The following is a 17453-nucleotide window of genomic DNA, read 5'->3' as shown; positions in this document are numbered from 1 at the left end:
TGCCCATCCGTTCATTGCTCGTGGCACACGACACAAGGCAGGGCTGCTGCCTTGTGCTCGTGCACTACGCCCTTGCTCATTGCATTCGTGCCGCACGGGCGACGAGCTCCCTTGCTCGTCGTCGCATGCCCGCATTATACAACACCCCTTAAGGGTAACACGAAGCGTCCATTGCTTCGTGCGTGCAAGTTATTTGAACGAATCGCATAAAAATTTAAAATTTATATTTAAAATTAATGACAAATTAATAAATATTATTAATTTCATAATTTTAGGGCGAAAAAATCGAAAATTTATTATCCAATTGATTTCCGATTGATATGGATTCAAGTCTAGGTCATAAAAATTTAAAATTTATCGTAAATTTACAATTTTTATGGTGGTTTTTAATCATAGGTTTCTAATTAAATTACAATTAATTATGAAAATCAAATTAATTCTAAATTATTCTAATTTTCAACAAATTAATCATAATTACAAATTAGATTGCATAATTAACAAGACTAGGCATTCAAACTTGTTAAACATATGCAGTAGGTCAATCAAAAATTCAAGATTTATCAACAGGAATCGCAAATATTTAATTTAACATCTTAAATTTACGAAATTTTGCATCCGAAAAACTAAAACCTTCGAAAAGTCATAGTTAGGCTTCGAATTTGAGAATTCTGGGTTCGGCAGAAAAATACTATTTTTGTCAAAATTTTAGAATGCCTTTTACATGCGGAATTGACACAAAAATCACTCAATTCGGATGAGTAATGAAGAAACTGCCGAAAAACTGCGTACATATATTTAAATAAACGCAATTTGCAATTAATTAACAATTACGAAAATTAATCACCCCTTTTAATTCTTGCAAATTTGTAATATTTAACCATGTTCATGCAATTTAGATTATGAAAATAATAAGGGGCTCGTGATACCACTGTAAGGTTATGATACATATGACATTTACATAGATCATGCGGAAACAACCATTAACCCAGGAAACATATTATTTACACATAATCATATAGCATAATTAGATGCATACTCTTTGTTGCGTGCCTTCCCTAGCTGCGCCCGAACCGAACAAGAACAAGTCTTTTAGGACTCCAAGTGTCGTCCCTCCGTAGAAAGTCCACAGCACGTCCGGATTCGCCTTAAGATTGACCAACTAGAATCGCCCTTAAGGTACTCAGAAAATTCGGCACTTTTGGGGCAAGATGGGTGTTTGAATTTTCTCTCAAAAACCTCACTTTTGAATACTTTGAAACTTATGTATAAATTATGACCCCTAGGCCTTTATTTATAGAGTTATGGAAAAGGAATCGTAATCCTAGTAGGATGCGAATTAATTGGAATTAGAATTCTACATGAATTCTACTTAATCAATTTATCCAATAGGAATAGACATTTAATCATACACTGACTCTTGCAGATTCAGGAATCTCGCATGAGCTCAAACTCACACACACACGGCAGCCACAAGGGCTGCCCACGCATGCGAGCAGCAGCCCACGCAGCGCGGCCCACGCATGCGCGGCCTTGTGCGCGCTGGGCTGTGGCGTGCGTGCTTGCTGGGCGATGGCCTGGCTTCGTGCTGGGCCTTCGTCCGGCAGGCCTCGTCCGATGCTAATTCGTACGATACGCTTCCGATTAAATTTCCATTTCCGGAATCTATTTCCGATACGAACAATATTTAATATTTCCGATTCCGGAATTAATTTCCGTTTCGAACAAATATTTAATATTTCCGTTTTCGGAATTATTTTCCGATTCCGGCAATATTTCCGATTCTGACAATATTTCCGTTTCCGGCAATATTTCCGATTCTGGTAATATTTCCATTTCCAATAATATTTTCCGATACGTACCATGTTTCCGTTTCCGGCAACATCTACGACTTGGATAATATTCATATTTCCGATACGATCCATATTTCCGTTTCCGGCAATATCATCGTTTCCGGAGTATTCATTTCTTGCCTGTGACGATCTTAGCTCCCACTGAAACCAAGATCCGTCGGTTCCGAATATTCATAGATGGAGTATTTAATGCCATTAAATACTTGATCCGTTTACGTACTATTTGTGTGACCCTACGGGTTCAGTCAAGAGTAAGCTGTGGATTAATATCATTAATTCCACTTGAACTGAAGCGGCCTCTAGCTAGGCATTCAGCTCACTTGATCTCACTGAATTATTAACTTGTTAATTAATACTGAACCGCATTTATTAGACTTAACATAGAATGCATACTTGGACCAAGGGCATTATTTCCTTCACTTTCCTCGGAAACACCCCTGAGGCTAGTAACTTGCTTATTGTGCAGGTTGATTTGGACACATCACATTCGAGCTAACAAAATCTTCAACACACACAAAAGGGCCTTCATTCGAAGCCCATTGTTTCATCCACTTCAACACCGGAACAATTTGGCGCCGTCTGTGGGGAAGAACGCTTGAAAGCTCCGAAAAAACACTTCACTTTTTCACAAAAAAATGGAAATTCCCAACAATGACAACCAGGTGGGAGACGTCCTTGTCCAAACGGATTCAGAATCCGATGGAGGTGAACAGCTGCACTCGGTGGCGAGATCGCAGCCCACAAGGGTCACCTCCACGACCAGCATACCACTCCCTTCTCGAGAAGAGCTCGCTGCGGCCATGACCATCATGCAGAACTTCCTCTTCTACGAGAAAGAGCAAGCCCAGGCATCAGCACGGCGAGAAGCGAGGAGAGCTAGGCGACAGGTGTTGCTGAACATGCCCTCGACTGACGAGGACAATGTGAGGCCCGAGCAAGATCTCTCCACAATGTCGGGAACACACCTGATGACAAGGTGGAGAGAGAGCACGTGGGACACGCATCAGAGAGCTGCACAGCAGCCAGAATGGTTTGAAACACCGTCTCCAACACCGCAAGCCCTTCAAAGCGGAGCAAGTGATCCCACTCGGATCCGAAGCTCGGTCCACAACAGGTTGCGACCTTCGGTCCATGACAGGCTGGGCAGTCCCTGTCGGTCCAGCAGGCAACCCGAGGGCAGTGGCCAGTCGAGAAGAAGAAGGAGAAGTGACCGAACTCCTAGCCCCCTACACGCCCCCGAGCAGTCCCTTAGAGGAAACTCGAGGAGCGAAGGTATCAGGGCGAGGCTAGGAAAGAGAGTCATGACTCCAGCATCTTCCCCATTCTCGGATGATATTGTCATGGAGACAATCCCCAAAGTGAGACTACCAGCGCATCTGACGTACAGCGGAGTCACGGATCCGAGGGATCATGTCATCTCCTACGAACAGCAGATGTTTCTGAGTCCCTACTCCGAAGCCTGCTGGTGCAAATACTTCCCAACCACACTGACAGGAGTTGCGGGAGAATGGTTCAGATCGCTGCCGAAGGGATCGATCAAAAGTTGGAAGAAGCTGAAGAAGAGGTTTTGTGTATAGTTCGTGAGCAACAATCGCCCAGAACGAACCACTGCCGAGCTAACCTCTATACAGCAAGGAAGGGACGAGAGCCTGCGAGACTTCATGGCCAGATTCATGAAGGAATCCACCAACATCTCGAACCTGCAGCCAGACGTAGCAATCTTTGAAGGAAATAATGCCCTTTGTCCAAGTATGCATTCTATGTTAAGTCTAATAAATGCGGTTCAGTATTAATTAACAAGTTAATAATTCAGTGAGATCAAGTGAGCTGAATGCCTAGCTAGAGGCCGCTTCAGTTCAAGTGGAATTAATGATATTAATCCACAGCTTACTCTTGACTGAACCCGTAGGGTCACACAAATAGTACGTAAACGGATCAAGTATTTAATGGCATTAGATACTCCATCTATGGATATTCGGAATCGACGGATCTTGGTTTCAGTGGGAGCTGAGATCGTCACAGGCAAGAAATGAATACTCCGGAAACGATGATGTTGCCGGAAACGGAAATATGGATCGTATCGGAAATATAAATATTATCCAAGTCGTATATGTTGCCGGAAACAGAAACATGGTACGTATCGGAAAATATTATCGGAAATGGAAATATTGCCAGAATCGGAAATATTGCCGGAAACGGAAATATTGTCAGAATCGGAAATATTATCGGAATCGGAAAATAATTCCGGAAACGGAAATATTAAATATTTGTTCGAAACGGAAATTGATTCCGGAATCGGAAATATTAAATATTGTTCGTATCGGAAATGAATTCCGGAACCGGGAATTTAATCGGAAGCGTATCGTACGAATTAGCATCGGACGAGGCCTGCCGGACGAAGGCCCAGCACGAAGTCGGGCCATCGCCCAGCAAGCCAAACGCGCGCCACAAGCCCAGCCAAGGCAGCGCCTAGGCCTACCGCAAGGCAGGCCCAGCGCGCGCCAAGGCCACGGCTGCGTGGGCCTCGCTGCGTGGGCTGCTGCTCGCACGCACGCGCATGGGCGGCCCTTGTGGCTGCCGTGTGTGTGTGTGTGAGTTTGTGTTCATGCATGATTCCTAAAACTATTAGAGTTAGTGTATGATTAAATTCCTATTCCTAAAAGGATAAATTAATTAAATTGGAGTTCTTGTAGGATTCTAAGTTTAATTAATTCGTGTCCTACTAGGATTCCAATTCCCTTTCCATAACTCTATAAATACGTGCCTGGGGTCACATATTTTCAGAGATTAATTCAAGTATTCAAAGTGAGTTTTGAGAGAAAAATTCAGCCACATTCCTTGCTCAAAAGTGCCGAAAATTCTAGTACCTTAAGGGCGATTCTAGTTGGTCAATCTTAACGCGGATCCGGACGTGCTGTGGACTATCTACGGAGGGACGACACTTGGAGTCCTAAAGACTTGTTCTTGTTCGGTTCGGGCGCAGCTAGGGAAGGCACGCAACAAAGAGTATGCATCTAAATTATGCTATATGATTATGTGTAAATAATATGTATTCCTGGGTTAATGGTTGTTTCCGCATGATTTATGTAATATCATATGTATCATAACCTAACAGTGGTATCACGAGCCCCTTATTATTTTCATAATCTAAATTGCATGAACATGGTTAAATATTACAAATTTGCAAGAATTAAAATGGGTGATTAATTTTCGTAATTGTTAATTAATTGCAAATTGCGTTTATTTAATTATACGTACGCAGTCTTTCGGCAGTTTCTTCGTTACTCATCCAAATCGAGTGATTTTTTTTGTCAATTCCGCATGTAAAAGGCATTCTAAAATTTTGACAAAAATAGTATTTTTCTGCCGAACCCAGAATTCTCAAATTTGAAGCCTAACTATGACTTTTCGAAGGTTTTAGTTTTTCGAATGCAAAATTTCGTAAATTTAAGATGTTAAATTAAATATTTGCGATTCTTGTTGATAAATCTTGAATTTTTGATTGACCTACTGTATATGTTTAACAAGTTTGAATGCCTAGCCTTGTTAATTATGCAATCTAATTTGTAATTATGATGAATTTGTTGAAAATTAGAATAATTTAGAATTAATTTGATTTTCATAATTAATTATAATTTAATTAGAAACCTATGATTAAAAACCACCATAAAAATTGTAAATTTATGATAAATTTTAAATTTTTATGACCTAGACTTGAATCCATGACAATCGGAAATCAATTGAATAATAAATTTTCGATTTTTCGCCCTAAAATTATGAAATTAATATTATTTATTAATTTGTCATTAATTTTAAATATAAATTTTAAATTTTATGCGATTCGTTCATATAACTTGCACGCACAAAGCAATGGACGCTTCGTGTTACCCTTAAGGGGTGTTGTATAGTGCGGGCATGCGACGACGAGCAAGGGAGCTCGTCGCCCGTGCGGCACGAATGCAATGAGCAAGGGCATGGTGCACGAGCACAAGGCAGCAGCCCTGCCTTGTGTCGTGGGCCACGAGCTATGAACAAATGGGCATGGGCGAAAGGCAAGCCAAGGCAGTCGCGTGTGGGCAGCAAGCGAGCTGCGCCACAACACGCACTGCCTCGCGCAAGGGCGCGCAGCCTCGCGCGCAGCGAGCGCAAGCTCGCGTGCCACGAGCGCTGTGCCCAGCGTTGATCGCGCGGAATTGCTCGCGCACAGCGAGCGATGGCTCGCGCACAGCGAGCGATGGCTCGCGCGCACAGCGAGCAATGGCTCACGCGCACAGCGAGCGATGGAGCGCACGCAGCGAGCGCTGGCGAGCGCGCACTGCGAGTGATGGCTCGCGTGCGTCGAGCGCTGGCGCGCGCACAGCGAGCACCACAGCGTGCGATGGCTTGCGATGGAAGATGCAGCAGCTATGCGACGAGCGCATGGGCTGCGCGCACATGGCCAGCAATGGCTGTGTGCGTGCGGCCCATGGGCGTGCAATGCGTAGGGTGTTTGCGTTGCGATTAGATCGTTTTGAATGTTTAATTTGAAATTTTTCAGTTTACGTAATTTTAATTAATTTTAAAATTAATAATTTAAATTATTTTCTTGGATTTTAATTTTGAATATTGTAATTATAATAAATTTTATTTATTCTAATTATTTTACTAAGATTAAAATCATGAATTAATTTAAATACGACTGAAATTAAATTAAACTTTTTGGATTCAATTATAAATTTATATGAGCTTTAAATTTTAATTAAATTTGTATGTATCCGGTTAGACTTGAAATACATTTTTATGTTTAAAATTAGTAAAGCATATGAATTTATTGGTTTAAGTGGGAGCGCTTTTAGTCATAAACTCTTGATTAGGTCTACAAATCCTTAAGGTTAAAACAACTTGATTAGAATTAATAAGGACTGAATAATTGGTAGATTATTGGTGCCCTTGATTAATTGCTGCAAATGTTTACGTGATGCATAAATGTGTTTTACTAACCAGCTATGTGGGCCATTCATGATAATGAATGGGTGAATGGTATATATTGTATATGTACTGTTTTGCAGGTTATGAAGTGACTAGTATGGCCCAAATAGGATAGAAAATATGGTCTGCGTACCATTAATTTGAATGTAATTGGTCTAAAGTACCAAAGTTGTTTTTCAATTCAAATATGGTATGCGTACCATCAAATAGTTGTAATTAGTTTTAATTATAGCTTATCCTATTTGAAGAAAATGGTGCCTCCCACGGAGATTTTCAAGACGGACTTTGAAGTCAAAGCTTCAAGATGAAGTCGGGCCATACTAGATCACCTTTATCTTATGCATGCTTTAAGTTATTTATTGCTTTAAATATGTCTTAATTGTGCATAAGATTGTGGCTTGATTATGTTGCATGATTAAGGATTTTAGTTCACTTATAATCTAACCAACATAGTAAGAGCCTTAAGTTCCAAACTTAAAAATTGAGTTAAAAGGTGCCATGCCAAAATATACACTTGCTTGGATATCCTTTACATCAATCTAGTAATAGTTTTCGCTCAGCGAGGTGTTACTTATTGGTCCTAAAGGGGCAAGGTACACAAATAATTGTGAGTACATGTTAGTTTTGGTGAAACTCAACGATATAAGTAAGGAGTCCTTTTATGTCGTGGCAAAATCGATAGGTTTACCTAATAAGTTCTTAGACGTACCTATCAACCAAGAGTAGTTTCTAGACTATTAGCAAAAGGCTTTTGCTTACCTAAAATGTTTTAGAATTGAGTCGACAAACTGTGCTTAATTCTTCAATGGTTTTAGGGTCTTGGAATCATTTTATTCACACCTGCCGGAACAATAAAATCGAATAAAATGCTAATAACTTGTTTGAATTGCATGGTTGCTTTAATTTCAAGTTATTATTCATGATAAATGTTTAGACTTTGCATGCTTCAATGTATGTTTTAATTATTGTTTATAATTAAATATCTTGCACTGCAATAAATCCTTTTAGAAAGGTAACAGTAAATTTCCTCGATTGGTAGTGAATCCAAGAACGATTCACAGAAAAGAGAGAAAGTGAGCAATTTAAAATGTACGTTTCTTATATCGACTTTTATGGTTGTTTTCGAATATCAAAATCGAATGGCAAACCAATTGGTGCTTATGAATTCAAAATACACTGTAGTTTTGAGATCATAAAGCATTGAGCTTAAACGCTCAGCTTTACCAATGGTTAACAACCTAGTATCTTTGTCCATTTAATTCTCGAATGAGTCTAGTCCCTAGACATTCGAATAGATCGATGCTTAGAGAACTTTAGAAGCTTCTGGTAAGATCATCTAGTTGAAACTTAATATTCAACATAAATTAAATGTTAAGAACCTTGTTGGGGTGACATTGGACATGTCTAAGAAAGTATAAAAGTCAACACTAAAGAATTCAATTCTTAAGACTATAAGAAAGGGTACAAGAAATAGGAAAACGAGGAACAAATGAAAGGAATTTACGATTCCGTTTCTACCTATAAGTTTATGTTTAAAGAGAAGTGACCTAGCAATCAAACTTCCTTGGTATCATATACCGCTTGAGGTTCTTACTTCGGTAATAACTCAAACAATGGAAGCTAGGATACACTAATGACCTACAAGTGGGAAATGAAGCATGGCAATGCTACATTAGTTGTAGGGTCATCTAGTTTGTTTTAAGTCCTTTCAAAGGCTGGAACTTAATGGCTATTTTGTTCCATAATCAACATACCTAAATTTCTGTTTTCAAACACAGAAAGACTCACATTCAAGAAAAACAAAAACAATGTTTGTTTGTTTATTTGAATGAAATGGTCAATTACAGGTTGAGTCAATATGCTTGATTAAAACAAACAACTCTTTAAAGAACTTTACTAGGTTCAAATCAACCCCTTGATTTGAGTTCCACTAATCTTTGGCACTGTTGCTTAGACCATATCAACAAGTTAACATTCAAAAGCTCTATTTTGATAGACTTTTTAAAATTGATTGATTTCTAGATCAATTTAAGACAACTAGTCTTACTTGTTGAAAGTAACAAAAGATATGAACTATTGTTAGAACGCCTAGACAATAGAGTTCAAAGCTAAAGAAAGATTTTATGACTTTATTATTTCACATGGATTTGAGTGAATATAGGTTTATTTACTCAAATGTGATATAAATTTGAATCTGTTTGGCTAGTTCAAAGATTCAGAAGTTTAAATCCACTTGGCAAGAAATCATAAAGATCTAGGTTAGATCATGTTCATGATTACTTGAGACCAAATATGATCATCAATGATTGTGTGTTCACAATCTAGGTCCATAAGATATGGCATATCTTAGTTGGGATAATCGAAGTCAATTAGTACTTGATTCGATTAATGATGAATCATAAAGACTTTTCCTATAATTTCTAAAACAAAATGCTCAACTACCACCAAACTAAACCAAATTCGTCAAAGCTTTTGAAAAGTAATTTCAGAATAACTTTTCATAAAATATCTAGAGGGTTGCAAAACTCAGTGGGAGCTTAGTGTTTGTCATTCGACAAACTAAGGCCCAAGTATAGATATATGTTTCATTATGATTTATTCAAATGAGACACAAGGGTATTGTTTCTACCACGAATTTTTGAGAACATAATGTTTGTTTGCTCGAAATAATGTCCTTTTGGAGATTCGTTTCCAAAATGACAAGTGGGAGAAAATAGACCTCGAAAGTCTTCGAGGCGAACAACAAACATAAACGGACATTTCGGAGGCTTTTCGAAGTGCTTCAGAAAATCCGAACTTATTCTTTAAGGACTTTAGAAGTGGCTTTAAAGAATAGACATCTCTTAGAATACTTTACAAGTGCTTCAAGGAGAACAGAATATTCAAAGGACTTTCAAGTGGCTATTGATATTCTATTGTTTGATGTTCTATACCCAAGTAGGCATAGAATTCAAGTCACTGAAACTATGAGATTCTTCTATTAGATAGTGAAGAAACATAGAGATCAGGTCAATGAAACTATGAGATTCTTCTATTAAATAGTGAAGAAACCTACAACTTGCAGTCAAACTATTATCATGTAGATTAATGAGTTTGTGACTTGTAAGAAAGCTATGACGAAACCCAGATTCCCTAAAATGGTTAGAGGCCATATATAGACTCAAATGTTTTAAATGGTTAAAGGCCATAAAACATACTCAATGTTTTGATGACAAAATTGAAATTTTGTTGATTTGCAAGAATAGTTTCACACCTATTGGTTGCAAAAGTTTGTTTTAAGGATAAAAACCATCAAACATGAAATTGTGTTCACACACAAAGCTAGATTAGTTGCTAAAGGTTACAAGCAAATTCACGATGTGGATTGTGTTCAAACCTCATGCAAAATCGTAATGCTTAAGTCTATAATTCAAGCAATGATTGCATATTGGTACATATGGCAATTGGATGACAAAACATCTTCCTCAGTCAAATGTTGGAAGAAACTATGTACATGGTATGTCATAGGATTTGTGGATCCAAATAAATGCTTGAAAAGAAAAGCTGGTTTATAAAATCTAAGTACAGATTTAAAGCAAGCAATTGGGAATTAGAAATGTATTTTAGTGAAGCTAATAAGTATTTTAGTTTCATAAAATGTACATGATTCTTATAGATATATAAGAAGTTTAGTGGGAGTACATAAAACTTAATTGGTCCTATGTGTATCACACACATATCTCTCTATTGTGAAATAACATTCAAATGCTAAATACTTAGATTTGAGATTATTCATCAATGACGGACCAAGGCGAAACTTAGTACATACTGGGTATTAAGATCTATTTACAAAGATCTTATGATATTGTTTTGGATTAAGTAAATGGCATTTACTAAATCAAACACGAAAGTCTCCATTGGAGATATTCGACCCATGTGAATAAATCTAAGTAAAGGATGTTTGAACTATGTATAAGCATTTACTAAGTTAAACATCAAAGGATCTAAATAAGATTCTTAACCTATATTATATGTCAAAAGAATTTAGCTGAATTTAGTATCTACTGAAACTAGATAAGCTAAAGTTACATGAATAGAATTCAATTGGGAAATATTCTGCAAAAGAATTTATCATGTATGATATAATATGAGGATCGCCAAAAACGTATCGTATGACTTTAGGCATGACGAACATATACCAATCTCTATTGATCTAAGTGAAGATCAACTAGATTGAGATCAAGAATACTTATGGTACTTGAAATGGTACATAGGAATAGTTCTTGATTCAAGGGAATAAAGATATGCTAAATATTGATGCTACACGCATAAACACTGGCAAAGGATCAAGCAAGACCCTTTGGAGTTAACCATTGATAAGGACGAGCTATAGAGAATCGTGTTTTGAAAATGGCAACATGGGTTGGAGACCATGAGTTGTTGCGTGGGAAATTAAAATAATAATTTCTATGTTCTAAGATATAGTTGGAGAGTCTTCCACATATCTATGAACTGCTTGGATAGGTAAATCCAAACAAAGCATCACTAGCAACCTATACAGTTGAAGTAAAAGTAATTATTGCCTAAGAAGCAATAAAACAGGGTTGTTTAAAGTTCTTCACTGAACTTGGGTAGATCACCTATCTGCTGGCTTGATGGTTCTTCATTGAAAAATGCGTAGAACCACTCTTGAAGCAAGAAAAACGTCTGCTAACTTGATGGTTCTTCATTGCAAAATGAGTAAAACCACCATCGAAGTAAGAAAGACTAGATCACATAATAAACAAACTCGAAAAGATCTTATCATCATATCTCAAAGAACATTCGATGAAAAGGATGTTAAGATTGGCAAAGCATGATAACTAAACCTATGCAACAAGTGAGAAACAACACTCACATTGTAGCACTGGAAATCAAGCATAGCTTTGAATTCCATGAACTGTTTTAAAGATGGGTTTGAGGCCCATGGTTATAAAACATTGGGGTTGAACATTTATCATATATGAAATGTATTTTCATATTCCATTTAATCTTGGTTTAGTATTAAATGATGAGTCCCTTCAATTTGACGATATATTCAAGATAGACTGTCAGGACCAGTCCTGTGACTAAGAAATGTCTATCAAGTGAACTTGAATGTCAAAGGTTGAAAATGGTCCCTAGTCGGAGTTTTCTATAAAATTGGACGCATAGAAAACGTTAGACGATTAGAATGCAAGATGACTAGTAGTTCTGTTTCTTGAACTATGTGGACATGGCAATGTCATAATCATTTGCATAGATACTTACTTTGGGAAGACTAGTATCGGACAAGACCTATGAAACTTTACTGTAAGAGATGAAAGTCTGTCATAAGTAAATTTCATTAAATTATTAGACACTAAATCCTCAATACCTGAGTGATTTGAGATTACTTGTTTGAGAACTGGTTGCTTTGACGTTGACCAACCGTCGCACCGTAAAAGGAGGCTATAAAGGCAACGCTCAGGTAATCACCTATCAAACGAAGTCTAATCTCAAGATTGCAAGATTGGGATTGTCCTCCCATAAATCGGGATGAGATGCTTAAAAGTTGTACAAGGCCACTCGGAGAGCTAGAAACTGTGAAATGCATGGCCATGCTCGGATGAATCATAGGCTATGATTATCTGTTTATTTGATCAGTTGAACTCTGAAACCGAGGAACACCCCTGGACATAATAAGGATGACAACTCTTACCTTATGTTCAAGAGCAAGCATCGAGCGACAAAGGAATTAGGAAATGCACACTTGTCCCTAAGGACAAGTGGGAGACTGAAGGAAATAATGCCCTTGGTCCAAGTATGCATTCTATGTTAAGTCTAATAAATGCGGTTCAGTATTAATTAACAAGTTAATAATTCAGTGAGATCAAGTGAGCTGAATGCCTAGCTAGAGGCCGCTTCAGTTCAAGTGGAATTAATGATATTAATCCACAGCTTACTCTTGACTGAACCCGTAGGGTCACACAAATAGTACGTAAACGGATCAAGTATTTAATGGCATTAGATACTCCATCTATGGATATTCGGAATCGACGGATCTTGGTTTCAGTGGGAGCTGAGATCGTCACAGGCAAGAAATGAATACTCCGGAAACGATGATGTTGCCGGAAACGGAAATATGGATCGTATCGGAAATATAAATATTATCCAAGTCGTAGATGTTGCCGGAAACGGAAACATGGTACGTATCGGAAAATATTATCGGAAATGGAAATATTGCCAGAATCGGAAATATTGCCGGAAACGAAAATATTGTCAGAATCGGAAATATTATCGGAATCGGAAAATAATTCCGGAAACGGAAATATTAAATATTTGTTCGAAACGGAAATTGATTCCGGAATCGGAAATATTAAATATTGTTCGTATCGGAAATGAATTCCGGAACCGGGAATTTAATCGGAAGCGTATCGTACGAATTAGCATCGGACGAGGCCTGCCGGACGAAGGCCCAGCACGAAGTCGGGCCATCGCCCAGCAAGCCAAACGCGCGCCACAAGCCCAGCCAAGGCAGCGCCCAGGCCTACCGCAAGGCAGGCCCAGCGCGCGCCAAGGCCACGGCTGTGTGGGCCTCGCTGCGTGGGCTGCTGCTCGCACGCACGCGCATGGGCGGCCCTTGTGGCTGCCGTGTGTGTGTGTGGTAGTTTGTGTTCATGCATGATTCCTAAAACTATTAGAGTTAGTGTATGATTAAATTCCTATTCCTAAAAGGATAAATTAATTAAATTGGAGTTCTTGTAGGATTCTAAGTTTAATTAATTCGTGTCCTACTAGGATTCCAATTCCCTTTCCATAACTCTATAAATACGTGCCTGGGGTCACATATTTTCAGAGATTAATTCAAGTATTCAAAGTGAGTTTTGAGAGAAAAATTCAACCACATTCCTTGCTCAAAAGTGCCGAAAATTCTAGTACCTTAAGGGCGATTCTAGTTGGTCAATCTTAAGGCGGATCCGGACGTGTTGTGGACTATCTACGGAGGGACGACACTTGGAGTCCTAAAGACTTGTTCTTGTTCGGTTCGGGCGCAGCTAGGGAAGGCACGCAACAAAGAGTATGCATCTAAATTATGCTATATGATTATGTGTAAATAATATGTATTCCTGGGTTAATGGTTGTTTCCGCATGATTTATGTAATATCATATGTATCATAACCTAACAATCTTCGCCTTGAAGCACGCGCTACGGGAGAGGAAATTCCGAGACAAACTGACAATGAAAAACCCCTCCAAAATAGCTGACGTGCTCCAAATGGCAGATGCGTTCATCAGAACAGAAGAGTTCAACAAGGCAGCAGCAAGGCTAAGAGGCTCCTCGGATCCGAAAGATAACAGAACAAATCAGGAGGGCAACTCAAGAAAGGGGAAAGAGAAGGTGGGTGTGAAAGAAGCGAGCCCAAAGAAGGATGGGAAAAAGGGTGAATTTCAACCCAAATACACCAACTACACTCCACTCGCCATACCCCGAAGAGAAATTTTCAATCTCCACAAAGATGATGAAAAGTGGAAGCTACCAGACAAACTCAGATCCAACCCACTCCGTAGGAACAAGAACAAGTGGTGTGAGTTCCACGATGACTTCGGCCGTACCACCGAGGAATGCAACTCGCTGAAGGACAACATCGAGGACCTCATCCGCCGAGGCTACCTAAAGCAATACTTGCTCGACCGTAGAACGGAGAGGGAAGAAAAAGAGAACGCAACATCTGGAAAGCAACAAGAGCAAGCCCAGAGAAGAGTCTATGAGACCGAGGGGCAAAAGAAGAAACCAATTCTAGTGGTGTTCGGAGGACAAAGGTCCGGCCACGCCAGCAAGAAACATTTAAGAGCTCTCTCCCACCGAGTCAACTTCAGTAATGTTGGGGAAAATCAGCCTACTCCCCCAAACATGACCTTCACTGCTGATGACTGCCTCGGGACCCAGTACAAACATGACGACCCGTTGGTGATCGAAATGGATCTCAACAACCACAATGTCCACAGAGTACTAGTCGATGGAGGGAGCGCCGTCAATATCATCTTCAGGAACTGTTTCGAGCAGCTCATCCTCGAAGAGGGAGAGGAGTCACTGACAAAGGTCAGCTACCCATTGATCGGATTCAACAGATCCGCAGCTATTCCCCGAGGAAAGATCACCCTACCCGTCACAATCGGCCAAGGCCTGGCAGCGAGAAACGTCCGAGAGGAATTCTTGGTGATGGACTGCGACTCAGTGTATAACGTCATCATGGGACGAACCATGATCCACAAAATACAAGCAGTTCCATCCACATACCATCAGATGATGATGTACGTCTCGGATGCAGGTTTCGCCGAGCGGATAAAGGGCGACCAAGAGGTGGCAAGGTCAACCTGTCACACGGCCATCCGAAAGCCGAGGCTAGGAGATAGTCCCGAGGACGAAGATGAGAAGAGTTCTCCCCCAGGTGGAGAAAAAGATGCCAAGAGGAGAAAGGCGGGGCCGAGCAGCCTGGTAAAGCCCGTAGAGGTTGATGCTCGACCAGAAACCCTTTCCCCCGAATCAGACTAAGAGATGGAAGACATTCCCCTAGGGATGAGTCAGACAGAAGTGTCCGAATAGGCAAGGGCCTAGGCTCGGGACTTCAAATAGAGTTGATCCAGTTGCTGAGGGATCACAAAGACATCTTCGCATGGTCGGCGGCTGACATGCCAGGGATAGATCCGAAGATAATCTGTCACAAGCTGGATGTCAGTCCCGAAGCTCGGCCAATCAAACAGAAGAAAAGAAACTACTCCTCGGAGAAAAACAAAGCTATCGCCGAAGAGGTGAAGAAGCTACAAGAGGCAGGCTTCATCGAGCCATGCATGTATCCCAAATGGTTGGCCAATGTGGTCATGGTCAAAAAAGCGAATGGCTCATGGCGCATGTGCGTCGATTTCACTGATCTGAACCGAGCCTGCCCAAAAGACTGCTATCCCCTCCCGAGGATAGATCAGCTAGTGGACTCAACCAGTGGCCATGCATTGCTGAGCTTCATGGACGCCTTTTCAGGGTACCACCAAGTGTTCATGCACCCCGATGACAGAGCGAAGACCGCCTTCATCACAAGCGCGGGAGTGTTCAACTACAGAATGATGCCCTTCGGATTGAAAAATGCTGGAGCCACCTACCAAAGACTAGTTGATCACGTCTTCGCCGATCAAAAGGGAAGGAACGTCGAGGTTTATGTGGACGATTCCATAGTAAAAAGCGTGAAGGAAGAAGATTACATCAAAGACCTGGCTGAGACCTTCGCCAACCTGAGGAAATACAACATGAAACTGAACCCGAAGAAGTGTGTCTTCGGGGTAAAGTCAGGGAAGTTCCTCGGATTCATGGTGAGTGAAAGGGGAATAGACGCGAACCCGTACAAGGTCCAGGCTGCGCTAGATTTACCCGAGCCGAAGACAAAGAGAGACGTGCAAAGGCTAACGGGCAGGTTAGCCGCACTGTCGAGATTCATATCGAAAGCTTCGGATAAAGGGGCACCCTTCTTCAAAGCTCTCAAACCCAAGACCCTCCCAGGAGGAGAAGTAGAACCCATCAAAAAGAAAGGCGTCTCGAGGAAAGTGGACCCCGAGTTGACATGGGAGCAAGAGCAAAGAGACGCATTCCAGCAACTCAGGGCCCACTTAGCTCAACTGCCGACGCTGGCCAGGCCAAAGGAAGGGGAAAACCTGTACTTATATGTTGCAGTCAGCCCCGGAACTGTAAGCGCAGTGCTCCTCCGAGAGGAGGAAAAGAAACAACAGCCAATCTACTTTACCAGCCGAACCTTGACAGACGCCGAAACTCGATACCCGCTCATTGAAAAAGTAGCATACGCAGTGGTGGTAGCGGCTCGGAAACTAAGACCCTATTTCGATTCCCATCAAATAGTGGTGCTAACTGACCAACCACTGGAGAAAGTGCTAGACAAAATAGAGAAGTCGGGAAGATTGGCTGCATGGGCTTTCGAGCTATCTGAGTTCGGGATCAAGTATCAACCAAGGACGGCCATTAAAGCACAAGCGCTCGCAGACTTCTTGGCCGAATGCTCGTATCAGGAAATGTTAGATGACACCAAGAGGACAAGGGAAGTCTACACTGACGGATCTTCCACTGTGAACGGCTCGGGAGCCGGAGTAGTACTGATACCCCCAGCGGGAAAGAGCATAGAGTACGCCCTGAAATTCGGTTTCAAAGCAACCAACAATGAGGCCGAATATGAGGCCACAATCGCGGGAATTGAGCTGTGCTTATCTCTGGAAGCCGAACATGTTTGTCTCAAGACTGATTCTCAGCTCGTAGCCAATCAGATCCGTGGGGAATATGAGACCAAATGGCCAAGCATGACAGCTTACCTAGCAAAGATCAAATCCTTAACGTCAAAGTTAAGATCCTTCGAAGTCATACTCATTCCCCGAGGTCAGAATGCACAAGCAGATGCACTATCCAAACTTGCAAGCTCAACGCTCACCGACCTAAACAGGTCAGTCCATGTGAAAGTACACCAAGAAAGAAGCATTGACATGCCACCCCCCACAGTGTGCAATGTGCGTCCAGAGCCGAGCTGGATGGACGCAGTCATTGCGTACAAAGAGAGGGGAGAACTTCCCGAAGACAAGCTGCAAGCAAGGAAGCTGAAGAGA

Source organism: Spinacia oleracea, chromosome 6 (genome assembly GCF_020520425.1).
Source record: "Spinacia oleracea cultivar Varoflay chromosome 6, BTI_SOV_V1, whole genome shotgun sequence".
In the NCBI taxonomy this organism is placed as follows: domain Eukaryota; kingdom Viridiplantae; phylum Streptophyta; class Magnoliopsida; order Caryophyllales; family Amaranthaceae; genus Spinacia; species Spinacia oleracea.
Note: the sequence above shows the minus strand (reverse complement) of the source record.